Source organism: Lissotriton vulgaris, chromosome 3_1 (genome assembly GCF_964263255.1).
Source record: "Lissotriton vulgaris chromosome 3_1, aLisVul1.2, whole genome shotgun sequence".
Taxonomy (NCBI): domain Eukaryota; kingdom Metazoa; phylum Chordata; class Amphibia; order Caudata; family Salamandridae; genus Lissotriton; species Lissotriton vulgaris.
The window spans coordinates 866,623,397-866,645,551 of NC_141689.1; the positions used below are offsets into that span (position 1 = coordinate 866,623,397).

General features: G+C 45.1%; 1 protein-coding gene across 2 annotated transcripts in view; it reads left to right on the top strand.

Moving 5' to 3' along the window:
* The first annotated feature begins 5,223 nt into the window (after positions 1–5,223).
* The window catches only part of FANCC (FA complementation group C), a 1,396,321-nt gene continuing 1,379,389 nt past the window's right edge, over positions 5,224–22,155 (top strand). For both annotated transcript variants that reach the window (XM_086961183.1, XM_086961186.1), the window contains exon 1: positions 5,224–5,299. The gene's annotated coding sequence lies outside the window, so the exon portion shown is untranslated. The remainder of the gene's footprint in view (positions 5,300–22,155) is intronic.

Below are 22,155 nucleotides of genomic sequence, written 5' to 3' on the forward strand. Positions count from 1 at the left end.
GGGATGTCTTGAACGCATCTATCATCTCCGGCATTGTCCCTCCTGTCTGGAAACGGGCCATGGTCCGAGCATTGTTAAAGAAACCCAACCTGGACCCTTCAGATTTCAGCAACTACCGGCCCATCTCCCTGCTCCAATGGGTGAGTAAAATCCTGGAAAGATACATTAATCTCCAACTGGTAAATTTCTTAGAAGACCACCAATTGTTAGACCCCACCCAGACGGGTTTCAGACCCAAACACGGTACCGAGGCCGCCCTCCTTATGGTCACTGAGGAATCCAGAAAAATCCTGGATCAAGGAGGATCAGTGGCAGTGATCCTCCTTGACCTCAGCGCGGCATTCGACACGGTCAGCCACGACACCCTGCTGTACCGCCTGTCTAGTGCCGGAATCAAGGACAAAGCCTGGCTCTGGTTCAAATCCTTCCTGGAGGACAGATCCTTTCGAGTATTCGATGGCGAGTCTGTGTCCACTAGTAGAACACTAAGGTGCGGAGTCCCTCAGGGCTCCTCTTTAAGCCCTGCACTTTTCAACATCAATATGAGGCCATTGGCTGAGGTCGTCCGCCCATTTGGGGTTAAGATTATTTCTTACGCGGACGACACGCAGCTGGTGGTCTCATTGGCGCAGGAGGCCAACACGCCTACGTCAGGCGGACTTAGAGAGTGCCTAGAGGAAGTAAAGAGCTGGATGTCATCATCCCTCAAACTAAATGGAGACAAAACGGAGCTGATGCTCCTGGGCCCCTCCCACCCCAGCTTCTTCAACTCTTTGTGGCCCCCCTGTCTAGGCCCTACTCCAGCACCCAAGGACAACATCAAGAGCCTTGGGGTATGGCTGAATAGATCCCTCTCATTCAATACCCAGGCCACAAAACTTTCAGCTACCTGTTTTGGCCTCCTTAGGATGTTAAAGGAAATCCTTCCTCTTCTACCCATGGAAGCTAAGCAGGTAGCCATCCAGGGTCTAATACAGTCTCGCCTAGACTTTAACAACGTGCTCTACCTTGGCGCTCCAGATTACACCTTACGCAGACTCCAGACAGTGCAGAACTATTCGGCTCGCTCACTGCTCGAGCTTCCTCGCAGGCAATCAGTGAGGGCCGGTCTGGTCAGCCTTCACTGGCTGCCAGTGCGCCAGAGAATCCTCTTCAAGGCCATGTGCATTGCCCATCAGGCCTTCTGGGACACAGGTCCTATGATTACCCGTGACTTAGTCACCCATTACCAACCCAGCAGAAACCTCCGCTCAAGCCAGACCTTTATGGCTATGCCCCCAAGAATAAAAAAGACTAGGTCTGGCGGCAGGACGTTCGCCTACAATGCATCCAAGACCTGGAATACCCTCCCCTATAGAGCCAACCCCAACCTTTCTTCATTCCGCAAGCAGTTAAAAACATTCCTTTTCAACCCTCCCTACTAATTCTTAGCTAGCCACTCTACGAGGTCACCTTTGTTATTTCCTAGCGCTTGGACGCCCCTGGGCAGCAATTCGCGCTCTATAAATTTACATCCATTTCCATTCCACACGTAGAACTAGCTATCAAATAACGGAATGTCTAGATAGTATAATCTGAATACTATATTTTAACACAGTTGCCATTAAAGGAAAACCATCGTTAAGACGCTTGTTACAGTTTTGTCACCAGCAAGTGAGTCACCTGTGACACTTAGGTTGTTTTCACACGAGGTGATGTTGGATGGTTCACTATCACGCGAGCAATAGTTGCAGAAACAGGCTGAGGTGATACACAAGAAGCATGGCAACCTTTAAAAAGAACACAGAGGATTCCATTACAGTAAAAGAAAAGCATTTCATCACAATACACAAATCCATGAATACCCTCATAATCTTTTGTGAATTAGGTACCATTATGAGCATTATTTATTCTTGTTGTTTTTTTACAACAGGTTAGCCCCTGACAACGGGACAGTCAGTTCCGAAATGCATTGGGCTTCATAACAATCATGTTGTAATATTATGTACGCAACGATTTGACCACCGAATGTAATTTTAAAATGTTAAATGTGGCAATGCTAAATTATTTTGAAATTTAATTTTATTTGAAAGTTGTATGAAAATAAATACAGTTTTGAACACAATTAATTGGGGAGAGAATAGATCACATATGTTGTATTAACCCACAACCCTGTGCACGTATGAGTCCTAGTTGCCACATGGAACTTTGCCACTCACACATTCAATAACACATGTCAGGCAGACATCAGTCATACGTAGCACTCAAATCAGTTTGAACTAAAAAACGTCTGGATCAAATATATACTAAACGGAGTGCACAATCGACTACCATTATCTCCAAGTAATATGGTGTCATTCTATGTTTCTTTGGCGTCTTAATCCGTGTACTTTCCAGCTCGTACGTTTCATAACAGTCCCAGTGGTGTCATTTGGCATAAAAATGATGTTGGACTTGGATTTATAGTGAGTAGATCTCCCACTCTCTTTGAATACTGTTATTTTTGGTGTTTTATTTGGTAAACTTTGGAGCAGTACATATGGTGTGGGACCTTGAATTGTCTAGAATGAATGAACATAGGTATGCTATATATACACATTGCCATCAGGATTGTGCCCTCTCGTTGGTCCCCATCCTCAGCAACATGTTTGCCCCGAGATTTCAGCTGTTTTTGCAGTTGAAGTCCCTTTGGAAATCAACAGGCCATAGTTTTGCTTCAATATTTATAATCCCAATGGGTCTAGTTACTACTGAACCGAAAATCCATTATTTTGGCTCTACACATACTGTATTTAAGTTGTGTGTGCAGGGGGGCTTTGACCTCTCACATCTACTCTTCAAGTGTGCTCATCCACCACTTCAACCTTTAATATCAGGTTTCCACTGAAGAAACGTAACTAGTCTTTGTGTTTCAGGAGCAGCACCCCAGTTCCTTTTTTTGGCTGAGAACACTCTGATGGTGATTGCATGGAGGACTCTGCAGGAAAGATCCCTTATATTGTATCCCCCTCATATCAGGCTGTGTAGAGAACATTCTAGCTGGAGAGTGAATTGCTGCACTGAAGATTCATGCAAACTGTCCAAATTACAAGGCGATTGCTCGCATAGTTGCTGCTTTAAGAGTGTCCTGATTAGTTGACTGAGGATGATTATAGAGTAGGATGTTGAGTGCAAGAAACTATGGAGGCAATTAACAGTACGAGGCTTGAATGGAATTACCTAGTTCAGATTCCTTTAACCAGCATAAGGAAAGATTCACAGGTCATAAGTAATCCATATTAGTTGCCCCGGCAGAGGAAACAAGGCACTATTCCTGGTTCTTGAGGCACAGTGTCACTCATGATGGGTCTAAAAACGGATGAGAGACTGACCCTAAAATAACAAGCATCTCAGAGGGGCACCGTGATTTGACGAATAAGAAAAGGCCTGATATGGAAAATATATAGATTAATGAAGTCAACAATTTTAAGATAGATTTATTTTGCTGGAATTTTGTTCTAATCACCATCTCTAGTTCTCACGCTCAATTGCTCCTCTTGTGGCTTTTCCCTTCCTATTCATGCTTTGTTGCCAATTCTCCCCTGACCGTTTCGTGTTCCGAGCTCTTTTTCGTCCTTTTGTTATGAGCCAAGATACATTTTCCCATTACCCTTATGTGCAGGTTACCAAATACAATGTATGTGGTAAGATCTTTTTTTCACAGACCCACCAAGTGTTACATGGCCGAAGGTGTCCTACGTCACCTTGGGTGGCTGTTCATTGAAGAATGCCTCTTCCGTCACCTAGTTCAGGGAAGAACTAAACACCATTGTGCTTCTACAGCAACCAGCCCTCGTTTAAACTACCATAACACATACCTAGCATTACACCCATTCCTGCCGTACTTTAATTTCCTGTACAAATGACCATCTTTAGTTCATCTTTACTGCGACCTCACAATTTACAAGTATGTTACTGCACAGAGCATAATGAATACATAATTCTTATGGACGATGCAACAAACATTTAAGTTATGTGCCCACATACTTTTGCTCATACATTTCCGCGCACAGCGATCTTCTGCTTCTTAGGGTTATGGTTGCACTCTAATAAATACACTGAATAAAACCAAATAATATTTAGGTAGTTTATTGTCCTATCCGGCTTAACCCCACCATAAGAGGGACGGGTAGATGTATAGACGAGGAAGCGACTGTTTTTTTCTCAACTATGATGTATTTAAAGGTCTTATGTACGAACACATTTTCCCATAGACGCAGAATAGATAAAAAACCCTTTCATACATATGGTCTTAAGTTCCTAGTTATTAAAGTAAACGACAAAGATCATTGTCCCCATTGAAGTACATCAAAAAAGGGATGACGGTGTAACCATATGACTTTTCTTCCTTCTTTATGTAGGGGACCTCCGCGAGGTGTTGCTGGCCCGGGGTCTCGACGAAAGAGAACAGTAGCGGTAAGTATGATGTCGCAGGTATTACTAATTTGTTCCGTCACCGTGCCCGATTGTGCACAAATTTAAAGAAAAGCGCAGAGTGAGTCCACTCAAACTACCTAGTACAGGATAGACGGTTTTGTAAAAGAAACGGGGAGGGAGGGCGTGACAATAATACCAATATGCAGGAGCCTTACCCCTAAGAATTTATCAGTAAACAAGGGTTTTGATTTGATATCCCCCCTTCATGGGTCACGCTGTTCCATTGCTTAGGAAGAGGCCATTGCTTTATTTTAATGACAGCCGTCCTTCGTGCAACGAGGTAGAAGAAAGGTAGGAAGAGGAGTCTTCTAGTGTTAAGAATGTTTTTTTTTTATGGAACATAAACATCCGCAGTGTAACCACCAACAACCACCCACTTTAGTAACCATCTCCCTCCGCCCACTTTAAATTCACCCGACCCCCAATTAAAAAGACTCGTACGCCACAACTCTCCACAATTGCGGCGGACTTCAAGAATCCTCCGGGAATAACCACCACTCATCACTCCAAGCCTCCATGCTATCCTCTTGGTCCGTGTCGCCCTCACTGGCATAGTCTAGATATCTGCGCGCTCCGCCGAACAAGAAACACTTTTCTCCTCTTCCGGCGTCCAGTGCCTGGCGGACGCGCCTCCCTCCGATCTGCTGACGACACCTTTTCTCTTCCTCTCAGCGTCGGGGATTGGTCTTCTCCCCCCTGTCGTTACGCCTTCCTGCTTAAAGGAACATAACTCTGTTGTTTCATAGGTGGTTTGTTTTCCCGGGTTTACTTTAACCCCTTCTCTTTCTTTTGTTTTTAGTAGGGACATGGTCGTTTGGCATGGCAGTTACGAGAGTGGAAATCGGTAAGTACCAGGGCAGTACACCCCTGTTGTAGTTGGTCAGCGTTGGATTGGCAGGGCGGGCAATCGGTCATTGCCCGAGGGGCCTGGGGCAAAGACCAGCTGGTGGGTCGTTTTTTCAGCCTTAGGTAAAAATCTGATTTCCTGCACTGGAGCTTAAAGGCAGCTGCAACCTTAGTGCGAAGATCGCAACTCGTTAAAACCAAGTACCAAGAAGGTCTGGCTCATTGTCTTGAGTAGTAGAGCAATGTGCCAAACTGGGCAGGCACAGTATGTGATGGGTCACCTCCCATCCGGAGTATTTCAAAGTGACAGTGACGCCACTGGGAGTGGCTGGGCTCTTTGTGAGCGTCCCTGCCAGCTCTAATGTCACATGGGGTGGAGTAAAAGGGGGCTGTGCAGGGTGAAAGATTAGGTGTGACGGCCATGTAAAAGGTTCTACTTTCGTTTCCAGCAGCAGCCCTCTGCCATCTTGTTGTCTGTGGGGGACTCCGCTTCACCTCTGAATGAAAGTAAAAATAATGCAAGCAACCAAAATGAACAAAAAGAAACATTTTTTGACAACAAAAAAATAATGTATGAAAAATGTTCATTTGGGGCCAAAATGGCAAATGTAAGGGTGAATAGACATGGCAGGACAGTAACTAAATGGACTGAGCGAGGAAAGCAATGTGGAGAGAGGCAAAAGGAGAAGGGAGACATCAGAGTGGCAAAGAATAACAAAAATATGGGAAGGGGAAATGGAAATTAAGTGAGGAAGAAAGGAAAGGTAGAGGAGAGAGGATAAGAGTGGTGGAGATGCAGAGAGATTCAGAGAGATGGAGGGAGTGAGGGGGAAGAGTTTAGGGAGAAGAAGTGATGGAAGGCATTGGAGAGAAGGGCAGAAATTGTTAAAGATAGGATAGGGAGAAAGTGGAGAAGAGGGAGGCAGGAAAGTGGGGCTAGAGGATGTAGTGTAATGGCCTAAGCTGCCAACTTTGGAACTTGAGAACCAAGTTTGAGTCTTGGTGTCTGCTCAACATTCTGTAATTCTGGGCATATCACTAACCCAGTGCCTGAAAAAATAAATCTGTACATGTAAAGCACGTCAATACCTTTGGGTAGAGTGTGCTATATAAAACTGCAAAAAAAAGTGAATGGCGAAGGAAATGATGGAGAGGAGAGGAAAGTAGACAAGGGTGTCAAAAATTTCCTGGTCTTTGAGAAAAAATGAAGGATGGTTACTACTAATATGCATTATCCTAATTCTCTCCCTCAGTCTACTGTAGGGCTTACTTTAGAGGTTGCTGGCATTCCAGGGGATACTGCTAAATGTAGACTACAACCCACCAGAGGAATTTCCTTCATCGGAGGGATGGAATGGTAAAGGGAATTCCACCTGTGGATTCACCTTTGGTTTAAACGCTGCCTCCAGACATATGAGGAATTGCTGTTCTGTCTGCAGCGAAACAAAATAAATCCATGGGGCAAAGGAATGTGAAGAGGCTAACAGGAAAGAGCAAGACAGGATAAAAAGGAAAGGTTTGCAAGACAGAGAAATGTAATAAAACTCAATGGAGAGATACAAAATGACAGGAGGAATGAGGGCCTGAGAGATATCCAAATAACTTAAAAAAAGAGCCCATAGGGGAGTCAGTAGGGGGAGAGAGAGGGGGGTTTGAAGACAGAGAGAAACAAATGAAAAAGAGAGAGGAGAAATGTGAGAGACTGAGTGAAGCACATAGGTAGAATGAGTGACACCAAGAAGAGCAATGAAGTAGAGTATGAGAGAAAAAGGAAGAACTAGGAGAGGGGCAAAAAGTGACAGGGCGAACAAGAGAGGTGCACACAGCAAGTGCGCAAGGGATATAGAGAGAATGAAAGGCATTTGAGTGAATTCCTGCAGATTTGCCCAGTTTCAGATCACGTCTCTACCCACAATAAAAAAGGACATCAAGTACAAAGTAGTGTGAAATCCCCAGAGACATTGCTTTCAAAGAGGCTCCTGAGTGAAAACCAAAAGAGGAAGACCTCATGTTCTTTGAAGGTGAACAGAATCCTCCAGACACAATGGATGCGGATGGTTCTCTAACTCATACCCTGATATAATACAGGATATTCAGGGATCTTTGGGGGAGGCACAGACTAAGGGAACAATAGGTGGCTAACACATTCATGCACCGTAAGTAGAGAAATTTATAGGCCTGAAGATCAGGTGAGTAGACCTGCGGGTGAGTTGCAGTGGAATAATGGTATGTTTAGTGGTGTGTCTAGCCTTGGCCAATGCTACTAATCCCACAAGCTTAGAACGCTTAAATTATCAGAGATTTCTTTAAATATTTCTCCTGATACTAAGCAGTGTTTGATGAAAGGTCATTATCAACAAATGTGGGCCGCTTTTTCTTTCAGTGCCCGGGCCTAATTGTGTTCCCAATCTGACCCTGTAGCTGGTTCATCCCATTCATGCTTTGGTGTAAGGTTAGTCTTCCGAAAACCCCCTCCCTCCTTCCACCACACTGCTGACAATTGTTAACAGTGTGACATTCAGCAAATGTAAGGTTTTTCATTCAATACCACTTCGACGTGTGGTTTAACTTTCCCATAAGTATGGCCCTACTAGTCAAAGCATGATCTGGAGCCTAAAAAACAAGAAAATGTGGATAAAGGCGATCCTTTTTGGTATATGCCTAGTTCGTTTATTTGTTACTGTTCAACCTCTGCCCCCTGTACCTGGTTAGTTCCCTCTTCATCTGTCCTTGTGTACCAAGTTTTCTTTCACTATCTCCGGCATGGAAGGCGCGCTTCAAAAAGTCCTATCTCTGATGTGGATATATAACTGCCGCCTCAGTTCATGTTGGAATGTACCACTATAACCACTCGTAGGCTTTTCTTTTTGCAGATTGTCGTTTTTACTTAACACCAAGTTGAAAGCCCATACGTTAGAATTTTGAGATTGCACTAATCTCTTAAGTGAATGTTCGGTACTAGATACATACTGTCCTGCTCAAAGAAATTGAGGTGACCAGTGCATGAATACCGTGGGAACGCAGTAGATTCTTGTAACTAGTTTTGAACCAGAAGAAGATTCCAGCTGGTGTTATAAAAATTGGAGATCCCCCATATGGTCCTATGTCCAAGAAGTAGTCTATTTTATGGAGTCTTGAATGTCTGTAAGCAGATAGTTTATTGGTATGGTCATGTATGCATTCATACAACACATCATCGTTCTTGGTGAAGCTATTAAGACATTGAAAGAGTATAGCATCTGCATGCAGAATGCCATGCCCGCAAATTGTCCTGAATGCGTCCCAGTACTGTGTGGGAACACAGGACACAGTCAGAGTCCCTAGTATACATTCAGAGTGTGAATCATAGAAGCAACTGCAGGGCAGGGGCACATGGCCTTTCGTGTGAGGTGGCAATCACCAGACCCAGCGAGAGTAAAAGGCCACCCTATTAGGATAGGTATGCATATCAATATTTACAAAATATAAATCATCGCCTCACTAATCCTAAACCCCGCACCTCGCATACCTTGACCTATCACCACCCCACACTAAGCCTGAACTCCACCACCTGCCAGAACCTGCCCGGTGGTGGACACCCTGGAGATGCCACCCCCAGGAGCTCCCATCGGGCAAGGATGTAATCACCAAGTTCAAGTTCAAGAATTTATATAGCGCGCTACTCACCCAGAGGGTCTCAAGGCGCTTGGGGAGGGGTTGATTATTTATCGAATATCCAGGTTTTAAGTTCTTTTCTGAAGGAGATGTGGTTCTGTGTAAGGCGGAGGTGAGTGGGGAGTGAGTTCCAGGTCTTGGCCGCCGAGAAGGATCTACCTCCCATGGTGGATCTTTGGATGCGTGGAACTGCGGCGAGGCCTTGATTGGAGGATCTTAGTTGGCGGGTGGGAGTGTAGAAGGATAGTCGAGTGTTGAGGCATTCGGGTCCTAGTTTGTAGAGGGCCTTGTGTGCGTGTGCGTGGGTGAGGAGACGGAAAGTTATTCTCTTGTTGACGGGAAGCCAGTGGAGATCTTTTAGATGGCCGGAAATGTGATCTTGGCTAGGGATGTCCAAAATGAGTCTCGCCGATGCGTTTTGGATGCGTTGGAGTTTTTTCTGTAATTTGGCTGTAATTCCGGCGTATAGGGTGTTTCCGTAGTCTAGTCGACTCGTAACCAGTGCGTGTGTGACAGTCTTTCTTGTCTCGATGGGGATCCAATGGGAGACTTTTTTGAGCATACGAAGTATGTTGAAGCATGATGATGAGACTGCGTTTACTTGTCTGGGCATTGAGAGGGAGGAGTCTAAGATGAAGCCTAGGTTACGTGCGTGATCTGTGGGTGTGGGTGCTGAGCCTAGATCCGAAGGCCACCATGAGTCGTCCCAGGCAGAGGGGGATGATCCTAGGATGAGCACTTCCGTTTTGTCTGAGTTAAGTTTAAGGCGGCTCTTTTTCATCCATATGGCTACTTCTTTCATGCCTTCGTGGAGATTGGTTTTGGCGGTGTTGGGGTCTTTGGTGAGGGAAAGGATCAGCTGGGTGTCGTCAGCGTAGGAGATGATGTTAAGGTTGTGTTGACACGCGATGGAAGCGAGTGGACTCATGTAAATGTTGAAGAGGGTGGGACTGAGTGAAGATCCTTGTGGTACTCCGCAGATGACTTCGGTGGCCTCTGATTTGAATGGGGGGAGTCGGACTCTCTGGGTTCTCCCGGTGAGGAACGAGATGATCCAGTCCAAGGCTTTTCCCTGTATGCCGATGTTGTTGAGGCGTTGTATGAGGGTGCTATGACAGACTGTGTCGAAGGCGGCGGAGAGGTCGAGTAGGATGAGGGCCACTGTTTCTCCGTTGTCTAGTAATGTTCGGATGTCGTCTGTTGCTGCGATGAGGGCGGTTTCGGTGCTGTGTTTGGCTCGAAAGCCGGATTGTGAGGGATCGAGGGAGTTGTTGGATTCGAGGAAGGCGGCGAGTTGGCTATTGACGGCTTTCTCAATGACTTTGGCCGGGAATGGGAGGAGGGAAATGGGGCGGTAGTTCTTAAGTTCAGAGGGGTCTGCTGTGGGTTTCTTCAGGAGGGCGCTGACTTCGGCATGTTTCCAACTTTCTGGGAAGGTAGCAGAGTTGAAGGAGCAGTTGATGACGTCACAGAGATGGGGTGCGATGATGGAGTCAGCCTTGTTGAAGATGTGGTGGGGACATGGGTCGGTTGGCGAGCCAGAATGGACGGAATTCATGAGGCGAATGGTGTCTTCAGTGGTGATTGGGTTCCAGGCGCTGAGGTTGTTAGAGGGCGGTTTGGGTTCTGATGGGGGTGGGGAGGTTTGCTCGTTGGAACTGTTTTCGAAGCTGTTATGTATGTCGACAATTTTGTTGTAGAAGAAGGAGGATGACGAGTCGCAGAGGTCTTGGGAGGGAGTGATGTCGTTTGAGGCTGCGGTGGGGTTGGTGAATTCTTTGACAATGTTGAATAGTTCCTTGCTGTTATGGGCGTTGTTGTCGAGTCGACTCTTGAATGCTGATTTCTTGGTGGATCGAATCAGCTGGTGGTGTTTGCGGGTGGCTGCCTTGAAGGTGGTCATGTTGTCGGTGGTTGGGTTTTTTCTCCATGTTTTCTCGAGAGTACGGCATAGTTTCTTGGATTTCTTAAGGTCATGGTTGAACCAGGGGGCCTTTTTGTTGTTTTGTTTGGTGTGATGGTTTTTCAAGGGTGCTAATTCATTCGGCGCTGTGAGTGATCCATTGTTTGAATTTGATGGCAGCTTGGTTTGGGTCCGATGAGAGGGCGGGTGGGTTTTGGTTGAGCGATGTGAGGAGTTGGTCGGTGGTGATTTTGTTCCATTTTCTTCGGGGAATAGGTTGTGGGTCGAGGTGGTTTTGTAGCTGAAGTGAACACAACAGTGGTCCGTCCAATGGAGAGCTGTGGTGTGATCGAAGGAGATGTTTGCTGGAGGTGAAGATTGGGTCGAGCGTATGTCCGGCTACATGGGTGGGGGTGTCAACAAGTTGTATGAGGCCGAGATTGGCCAGGTTGTCCAGAAGGGTGGTGGTGTTGCTGTCGTTTTTCTTTTCCAGGTGGAAGTTGAGGTCTCCTAGTAGAATGTAGTTCTCGTAGGCGAGGGCATGTGGACTGATGAAGTCAGTGATGTCTTCGCTGAATTGTTTACGGGTTCCTGGAGGCCTGTAGATGAGGGTGCCTCCGAGTGTGGTCCTAGGGTCGGTGTGGATCTGGAAGTGGAGGTGTTCGGCGGTTGTAAGGTTATCGTCGGAGCTGGTCGTCATTTTGATGGTGTTCTTATGGACGATGGCGATGCCTCCTCCTGTTTGGACGATGCGGTCTTTTCGGATGATCTTGTAATTGTCCGGGATGGCAGTGGCGATGTCGGGTGTTGATGATGCGTTCATCCACGTTTCAGTAAGGAATGCGACGTCCGGTGATGAAGTGTCGAGTAGATCCCAGAGTTCAGTGGCGTGTTTGTGGACTGAGCGGGTATTCAGCAGGATGCACTTCAGGTGGTTAGGGTCGGAGCTGTGTTTGGGGTTAGTGGATGTGGTATGGGTCTTAACGCTGGTAAATTTGCAGGAGCGGCAGGTGAAGGGACCGTGGGTACATCCCGGGGCAGCTTCGTAGCATTGTGGTGTGAGTCCGGGGTTAAGGGCGAGGAGAGAGGCTGTGTCATACGTTAAGCGAGTGGAGTGGGAACGGCGGGGACCAGGAGGTCTGGCGCTGGGCGCGGTCCAGGCGTGGACGGGCGCAGAATGGGGCGCGACCGCTGCGCGAAACACCATCTGTCATAAGTGGATAGTGGACGGGGCGAGGGAGGAGCAGCTGGGAGGTGGGGGCGTGCTGGGGAGCCTCGCTACGAGGCACAACAAACAAAATGGCAGTGCTAGATAAACAAACAGCCAACCAGGCGGGCAGTCCGAGCTACGATGCAATTTACAATTCAGCAAATGCGAGCGCACATTAATTATTCTACAAGCTTTAAATTGCCAGGCAGTCACACTACGATACCCAGGCAGCAAACTGAAAACTCAGGCAGCTAGAGCGAGCGCTGCGAAGTCCGGCCAGGGAGCGTGGGGGAGCGACTTCTTCTCACGAGGATAGGGAGGTGAGAGTAAAAAGCTGCTTTATTACAGGACAGATATGCAGATCAATATAAATCCTCGCCTCACTAATAAAATAACATATCCTAATACCCACAAGATACAATCCTCACCATCCCCTTTCTTTCATCCCCTAACCTTCACGTATGCATCATCCATCGCTCCTCTGTGTTCCCTCTGCCCGCACCTACTCTGCAATGCCCCCAACCCTTTCGGCCTGTCTCAAGCTCCTCGATTTCTGCCATCAGGAAAAAACCCTGCTAAGGTGTTTTTCCTGCCCCACCACCAAAAAGATCAGACCAACAACAAATCCAGGCCTAACCTGCCATTGATGAAAAAAGGTGGAAAAACGGATCAATATTTAATATCTGTTGCCAAAACAGCTAGCTCCGAAATACAACTGGGGCTATAGAAAAAACAGGCTGTTGCTAAAAACAGCCGGAAACTTCTTAACACCATTTTTGAATGGCCAAGGTTAAAGCTAACTTTTCCCTAATTTTAAGTAAATACAACTCATTACCTATCAATGACAGATGAACACCATAAAAAACAGAAAATCTTCTTTCTTTATATCAGTATGTTCCAACCAGCCTAAACTATTTATGCTGCAGTAACGATGCATTTCCCTATTTACTTTACGTCTAGCCCTTTCTAGTGAAGCAAATTTTTTTAGCGCCCTGCCAAATTCTCCTTGGTACCAAAGCAGTCAATATTATCTTTGTTCCTGCCCATGATTTGACCACGACATCTAAATTAGCAAAACATCAGGACACCCCTTAACTGAGATCAAATTGGATAGCAAATGTAACTATAGTCCCCATTTCATGCCCCTCTTTCACCACCAATCAACTTTGATTTCGTCGCTGCGGAAACAGAAATTTCTTCCAAATGGCAGCTTTTCCGCTTGTTTTTCTGCCCATTTAATAAAAGTGTCCAATTATCCAAATAGAAAACAACTCTGCTGCAGGACCTGCCACGCAACCTGCAAAAGAAACAGGTGTTAACAAATATATGAAGGCTACACTTCTTTATTGTTCCTAATATATCTCAAACCGCAGTCTGAAGACCATTGACCTCATTTCTTAACATCAACCAGGGAGAAACCTAATTTCGCTGCTTCAGAAGCACCAATTCTGAAATTATGAGTACCAAAACGAAAAGGATCTTTCCCCCATGTGACAAAGTATTTTCCTCATCACTCCCAGCATCTGTGATGCTATAAGCTGTGTATCATTTTGAAGTTTAAACACAAATCCTAACTTTGCTCCCCCCGCCGCCTGGAAATCTTGCCAAGCTACCACTGGGCATATTATGCTGCTTATTTTTTTAAGAACTACTTTAGAGCCTTTTCCCGTCTGATCTGTCTCAGAGCATTCTAAAAATATTTGAATAGATTCTTCCGAAGCCGCCACATCCTCCACCCTTAAACCACCTGAATGGCCCATTCCTAAAAATTTAGATATCCTAAAAGCATAAAAAATTAACCAACAAATGCATAACCTGAATAGCAACTGCTCGAACTCTGAGAAACGTATGGAGGGAAGGATCCTTACGCTGCAAACAAGATTTTTACTGAAACTGGATCCCTAATAAACTGACCCCTCTTCTTTTCTATAGCCCAGCCTTGCAACATACGTCTCCCCATCTTGTAGGACCTACGCTTTCTGCATCTCTGTACCGGGCGCCAAACCACGGAATCTCTATCAGTGCGAACAAGATAATGCATCTGCGATGTTATTATGCGTACTTGGGACATGTTTGGCTCTGAAAACAAAATTGTACATCGAGCCTCCCAGCATAAATCTCTGCAACAGCTTCAAAAGATGCTTGTCTTTGGCTTTTTGGCCATTAACCAAATATACTACAGTCTTATTGTCAATATTAAAGGTAACAATTTTTTGGCCAGCTTTTCTCTCCATACTGACAGAGCTACCAATAGCGGGAAAAATTCAAAAAATGCAATGCTTCTCTACTTACTGACCCATTTCCTAGGCCATTGCTCAGCACACCATCTACCTTCCTAAAGTAAACCAAAGCCATTGGAGCCCGCCACATCCAAATAAATCTGTACCATCCAAACAAAATCTAAATCCTAGGACCACATGGTAACTCCATTGAAAACCTTCAAGTACATCAACCATACATCGAAATCTGCCCATATTGCTGCAGAAATTCTAATTCTGTGGTGTGGCAACGTAGCTCCTGACATAGCGAACTCAGTCATCTACAAAAAGACCTTCCTGCCTTTACCACTCAACAAGTAAAATTCAAATGACCCAAAATGCACTAAATTTGTTTTAATTTCAATTTAGGTGACATCCTTGCTTCTTCCAGCAACGTAACAAGTTCTTGAACCTTTTCAGCTGGTAATCTCGCTTCCATCTTGACTGTGCCTAATTCAATTCCTAAAAATACTGGACATGTTTAAGGCCCTACTGTTTTTTTCAGGAGCCAGAGGTGCTCCTAAATCCTGTGCTACCTTTTCAAATTGATGTAGAGCCCTCCCAAGAGCTTGGGTACCTGCTGAACCTACAAACAAAAAAATCATCCACATAATGTATGATCGTTTCGTAGTCTGTTTTGTGGATAAAACACCACTGCAGAAAAGTACTAGATGTTTCAAATAGCTTGCACGAAATAGCACACCTCATTGCCAGTACCATATCTACATACACTTGATTGTAAAATTGAATACCTAGCACAGAAAAACCCAAAGGATTTACCGGTAGCAACCAAAACGCTGCTTTTATATCACATTTAGATAACTGAGCTCCATGGCCAACCTCTCTAATCAATGACATGGCCCTATTCACTGACGCAAACTGTACAGCTGTATCATCTTTTGCTTTCAAATCGTTCACTGACAAGCCATGGGGCCATGAAAGATGATGAATCATGCAAATTTCTCCAATCGCTTTCTTAGGTATTCACACAAATCGACAAGCGGTGAGGGCTTAGTAGTGTGCACAATGGTATAAAGTGCTGGTTATCAGTCACTAGTGTATGAGGAGCGCTCTTTCAGTAGTCCCACCGCCAGTAGGCCATTAATCTCCAAATTGCAACCTATATCCAAATGGAGAGCTTTTGTCAGTAATTTTTGCAAGTTGATTGCTTAATAATAGTCACGTTCAAAGAGAGTCCATAGGCAGTCTTACTGTATATCTAATTCATATGTTTTAGTTCCAAAACTTCCAATTTGTTCAATCCACAACTCATTATAACAGACATTCAGCCAGCGCGTTTCGTCCACACCGGACGTCGTCGGGGCTTTAAACATGTTGCTGCGTGTTTATTCCATGGCGGGAATTATCGCACCAGCTGGACGTGACGACGCGTTGGATGTAAACGCGTAGAAGAACAGATATAAACCTCAATTAAAGGGACAGATGGACGAAGCCCAAATGGGTATCATGGAACAATCACTCAGCAACAAGTTTAAAGCCCTGGCGACGTCTGGTGTGGATGAAACGCGTTGGCTGATTGTCTTTTATAATGAGTTGTGGATTGAACAAATCGGAAGTTTTGGAAATAAAAAATATGAATTAGATATCCATTAAGACTGCCTATGGACTCTCTTTGAATGTGACTACTATTGAGCAATCAGCTTGTGAAAAGTACTGACAAAAGCGCGCCTTTTGAATATTGGTTTGTTTCTTAGGTATTACGCCTAGAGGAGACATCAGAAGGTCAGGCAAAAAGCAGTAATTAAAAGGACCTGCCATTCTCCCTTCTGCTACTTCTTTGTCCAGTATCTGTCTCACAATATGAGGATGCTCTTTGGTTGACTTTAGATTGTCAGCAAACCTACGTGCTCTCTGACCTTGATAACCCAGTCGAAATCCTTCTTTAAAACCCCATTCCAAACCTGGTGCATATTCCTTTTTTAGGTAAAAATTTCAACCAGTAACTCAATACATCCACCTTAATTGGAGTAGAAGCCTCCGCAACCAGATTGAAAGGATCCACCTCTACCCCTGCCCTGACCCATCTATCCAAAGTTTGTCTGGTCCCCAAAACATTGCAAGATTGCATGTCTGCCCCCACATTTTGAACATTAGTGTTTGTATCTACATAGGTTACAAGGACAATATCCCCTGTTAAAATTCCACCATGCACCTGAAGTGAGATTTTAGTTCCTATTCCATCTACCCACCCGAGTTGGGCCTCCTAAGAAAAGGCCGGTTAGAAACATCCAAATCACTTGCTGTGTGCATGGTGGGTGGAGGTCTTTGCGGATAGATCCTTTGTACCCATAATTCATTGTCCACCTCTCCCCAAGGTTTTTCAGGAATAAGGACCATGTGTGCTCAGAATGCTTCATCATAGTGTAACCATGCAAAGCCCCCAGATTCCATGTGGGCCTTACGAATGGTATCAATATACTTGAATATAGGAACTGCCCATTCAGGGTACTTCTCACAATAAACACTAGCAAATATTAAAAATGCTGATGTTCCGAAGTCAATTGTTGTAGGAACCATAGTTGTTTTTGCTAGATCCCAAGCTTCTTCCCTACACCCCTTTTTGGACTGTATTTCTCTATGTAGTAGATTGAACATATCCACAAAATCACCCCTCCAAATTTTTCCTTTAGTTGCTGTGCTCAGATGAGCCCCCAAAGGCATTGATCACCCCATGTAAGGCATCTTTGTTCAAGCTCAACTGAGAGACCACTTCATTTCCCCCTTTTTCTTTGTCTTCCTCTTTTGTAATAATCCCCCGGTCATTCTTACCTGTAGACTCAGATTCTTATCATATCGATTCGGGACCTACGCTTTTATCTACAACACTGGGCCCTGATAAGTTGCTTTTTTTGCCCTGCTCTTTACTCATCCCCCAGGCGCTCTACCACTGACTCTCACCTGTTCTTATGTTGCTGGATGTCTCTGGAGATTCCCTCTTTCTGTTTCTTGTGTTATCTTCCCAACCCTTTATCTGTCCAATGAACTCACTCTGGTATCCTCATGTAAGATATTACTTTTGGAAAATCCATTAGCACGTCTCCCTCCTCTTTTCTTATCTCTTCAGATATTTTAGTATCCTCAAAAATGTGCCCGCCCGGTATTTCCCCCTCTTCCAAGTCGTCTGTCTCTTCATCATAATCCAATTCGCATTCCCATTGGTCATGCACACTCACTGCACTTACACTCGGACTTTCACCATCACTCACACCCCCATCAAAATGTTTCCAATCCACTACTTTGGATGTTTGCGTCGAAGTCTTCTTATCCTGTGTTGTCGGGACGGTTGTACAAAACCTTTCCCTCTATTTGGGCCGGTCCACCTAGGACACTCTAGACCCAGCCTTCTTTTCTTCACTGCCCTTGACCTTTCTGTGGAGTTTTTTCCCTGCGATGTTCTGCAAGCCGCCACAACCTGCAGATGCTGTGGTCCTGTTACCTCCTTGACTTACTATATCCTGTCCTCTAATAGCTTCTCCAGGTACCTACATCCATTTACCAGGCTGTAAGGCTTTTTGTGCCCTTTACTATTCTCTGAAACATTCTTGCAGGGCTCCTTATCTTTTTGATAAACTATATAATTATTGTTAAATATCTCTATTTTTACATCGTCCATATTTATATCATTTTCTTCGCTCTCTTCTACCTCTTGAGGATTTATCATCACAACTGACTGATTTTTATTCATAAAATTGTCACCACTCATGTAACTCATTACTGCAAGCAGTTTTCTTCTATTTGAAGCAACCATTTCTTCATGTGCTGCTTTCCCTAAACTTTGTTTAAAAAATAGGCACTTTTACTATGGTATTTATCATTTTGGGAGCCAATACAGTAGGATGCACCCCCTGCTGGTAATTGGTCATGACTTCTTGGCCTGAGGGCGGTGCAGAAGCATGCACGCTACTGAGCACCGCTTGTTTCCATAGGGAAACCCCGGGCCCACCTTTCACTGACAGGGCGTTTTTAATAGACACACTCTAGCATGCACGTCCCCTCCCTCTCCTCACAGCTGCAGCTGGCTCCCGCAGCACTAAGGGTAAGCAGGACCTCAGTTCGGGCTATGTTTCCTTTTTAGGTCTCGTCCTATTAATCCCGCAAGGGATAATAGGACGAGAGTATTGAGAGCAAACCAAGCTCTGAAACCACCAGGCAGATTACGTCGAGTGCATGTGCTCGTGCACGCGCTTTCCATTTGCTCCACGAGCCGCCTGCCTCCGAGAGCTTCACTTCAAAAGGATCCGCTCCCCCGCCCACGCAATGCCGAAAGCCAGCGCGCTTTCCTCCCACTCGCTCACTCCCCTTCTCCCCCGCCCCCCACCCCATCCGACTTGTCTTCCCTCAACCTCCTCTTGTTTGCTTTCCTTTCCACCCGTCTATTTTCAGGCACGCTTAGCGCTTAAATAAAGATAACAGGAACACGCTGTTACTGTGAACAGGGCTTGAATCAATCAATCACCGACAACTCAGTCTTTTCGCTTTTCCGCCTCCTCTAGTTAAGAAATTCACAATTTGGCTTGATGTACTAATGTTCTTTCGGGAGTGTATTGTGCACACGCTCTGCCGCTCTCCGCCCACAGCCTCTCAGGCTGCCCTGGGTCGGTAGTTACAGCTGATTGAATTGTTTGGGAAGCGCGGCTGATTGCACGGCGCTTCTGTGAGGAGGGGAGTGCTTGGAAGCTTCCAGCCGTGCACATACTGTGCTTTGGAGCCGATGCCTTGCAAAACAAACAGCTCAGTGGCGACCGCTTACTACCTCCTCCTATCCTGGTCCTCGCGCTTGTTATATTTTTTTATTGCTTGTTTTTCTTTGTCTCTTTCGACCCCCAACACTCTGAGGCTCGAATTCTGGTCTCCAGCTCCCGAGTCAGACTGCCGCCTCCTTCTGTAAAGCTGTGTTGTTGGCCCCTCATACACTCAAACAGATCAAAGAAAGACAGCTCCAGTAACAGCTGCTTCCTTTCTGTGCTCTCTGATGCATTTCCTCTCACTGACAGAGCATTGGTTTTCATGCGAATGAGGAGGCTACAACCATAACTGGTAGCGGGCTGTGCTCTCACCCACTTGCATTGTGACTAAAGCTTAGTTGCTCTTCAGCTCTTGCTTTGTATTGAACATTTTCTCTCAGTAAACTTCGCCTCCTTTTGTTCAAAGTTGAACAGAGGACATTACTTTGCTTCCGAGCACCTGAAACCAAGCACTGTCTGCATCAAAGGTATGGTTTGTACCTCCTTTGCTCCTGACTGAACTTTGTTTACTGCTGTCATGAAGGGCTTACTTGTTTCACAGCTGTAAGTCCTGGTACATGTATGACATGCTCACACTCTCATTTACCAACAAACATCAAACAAGAGACGGGTACAAAGAAGCAGGCATTTAATTCCCCTGGTCAGAAATACTGATCGAGGCTTTATCATCATGCAAGTATTGCTGGTCTACGCTGAGCAAGGGGTCAGTGGTTCTTAAGGCAGATGGCACACTGATTCACAAGCGCCAGGGGGCCTTGTGAAGTCTGTAATATACAGAGTTTCCAGTATGAGATCAACAGAAAGTGTGCGGCATCATAGGGGTGCCTGGGACTGCAATAAACAGATAAGGTATTTTAATAACGTTCGAGTAAAAAACAAGTAAAAATAAACGTAAATGTTACTGGCGCAGTCGCTGATAATTCAGCGCAAAACTTAATTCACAAAATAGTCCACAGTATGTTGTAATATCCGCAAATAGGAGTGGAAGTGCCACTATCAACAGAAAATGTCCCACCCCCTCCTCCATCACAAAAAAATGAATCCTTTTTCCACATAAAATTAACCCATAATTGCTAGAACTGGCGCTCAATTTGATTTAAAAAAATCAAGCTGCCACCATCAGAACCTCACTCTTAAGTGCATGTAACATTGGCATAGTTCAGAGGTATAATATTCAAGTAATGGCGAGAATGCCGTGCTAATATAAATGATGAGAACCGATCCTCTCCCCCCTTCCTTTCTTATTGTGCCATTTAATGTTGTTCTTAATAGCATTTCTTGCAATAAAATCCTGTTATATGGTTTTACTCCAATAAAACATTACAACAAAAAAAAGAAAGAAAGCAAACCAAAACTCTACGGCCTCTGCACTTTTTATTGTACTTTTTAAAAAAAAATGATGGCCCGAGAGCTCCAGGCAGCTACAGGAGACTTTAACCAGACCTAAATATGGCCTAAAATCTAGAGGGTAATGCTGCTGCAAGACCGCTTTCGACTACCCTTAACTGGTTATTTCTTACAGCAGAGGAGGAGGTCGACACCATTTGTTTTGTAATTTCGGTTTTTCTACAATACCTTATTTTCTGATTTTATGGAGCTTAAAATGTTTGTACTAAAAGCAGCTCTATTGATATTAATCCTGGCAGCACAGGAATCGAGGATACTCTCCAACACCAAAGAGAAGACATCTCTGAGGATAACATTCAGATTTTCTTTCAAAACACAGCCACACAGAAAGACTGAATAGGATTATGAAGATTGTGATTAACCATCATCAACAATCGAAAATATATTGGTGCCGACGAGCGTAATCATAAATAAATGAATAGCCACTTCTTGGTTGGAGCCAGGATTGCTGTATTCATCAGTGCCGGTCAATCATTTCCATGGCAACCAGTGAACCTTCAATAGAGTTCATCGACCAGCATGTAGGAGATGTTTCTGTACCACTCGAGCATTTCCAATAAAAGTATGTGCTCCTGTTTTGTGTCGGAGATTAAGTAGCAATAAGAAAAAAAAAGCACTGTGAACATCTGAAGAAAGCTCAAAATGTAATTGCCCTGCAAACAATATTTTTTTGACTAAATGGGCAAAAGGGCAGTTCAAAACAACACACGGCTGAAATGCTGAATCCGTATTTGTGGGTAACCGGAAAATAATTCTGAAGTCTTTTTCAAATAATGACAGAATTTTACCTTCATGAACTTTTCACATCCACCACCACCACATACACCACGACCACCACGTCCACCTCCACCATGTCCACCACGTCCACCACCACCACGTCCACCACCACACCCACCTCCACCACCACCACGTCCACCACCACCACATTCACCACCCCCACCACTAGCACCACCACCACGCCCACCACCACCACTTCCACCACCACCATGTCCACCACCACCATGTCCACCACGTCCATCACCACCACGTCCATCACCACCACGACTACCACCACCACGTCCATCACCACCACGTCCACACACACACCCTCACCAGCATAGCATAACAAAACATAGCATAGCATAACAAAACACAGCATAGCATAGCATAACAAAAAAAGCATTGGATAGCAAAACATAGCATAGCATAACAAAACACAACAAAGCATGTTGAAGCTTGAAGCGCGGTCTTGTGCGCTTTTATTTGCACGTTTTAAAGGGAAAACTTCATTTTGGATTTGTTGCGATTAGTGGGCTTGTTAGGACATACCTGCACATAAAATTTGTCCTCTGCACCGCTGTTCGGCGGCCCGTTAGCTGGACTGGGGTTTAGGCGCCATCTTGGGAGGGGAAGTGCCGGCAAGGGACGCAATCTTTGTTGGCGTTCTAGCTGTTGCTGCAGACATAGCACGATTGGGTGCTATTAAAGTCGATCAGAGCAGGCGCTCGCTCTGTTCAGGTAAGCGTCAGTGTAGGCGAGGCATTTTTTTGACACTCTGCTGCTGCGCTTGCTGATTTATAAATTCTAATAACTGCCACTTACTTGTGTATACTTAATTCAATTTGTGGACCTGGAACTTAATTCTTAACTGTGTCACATGCTCGGCGCTTGAAGCGC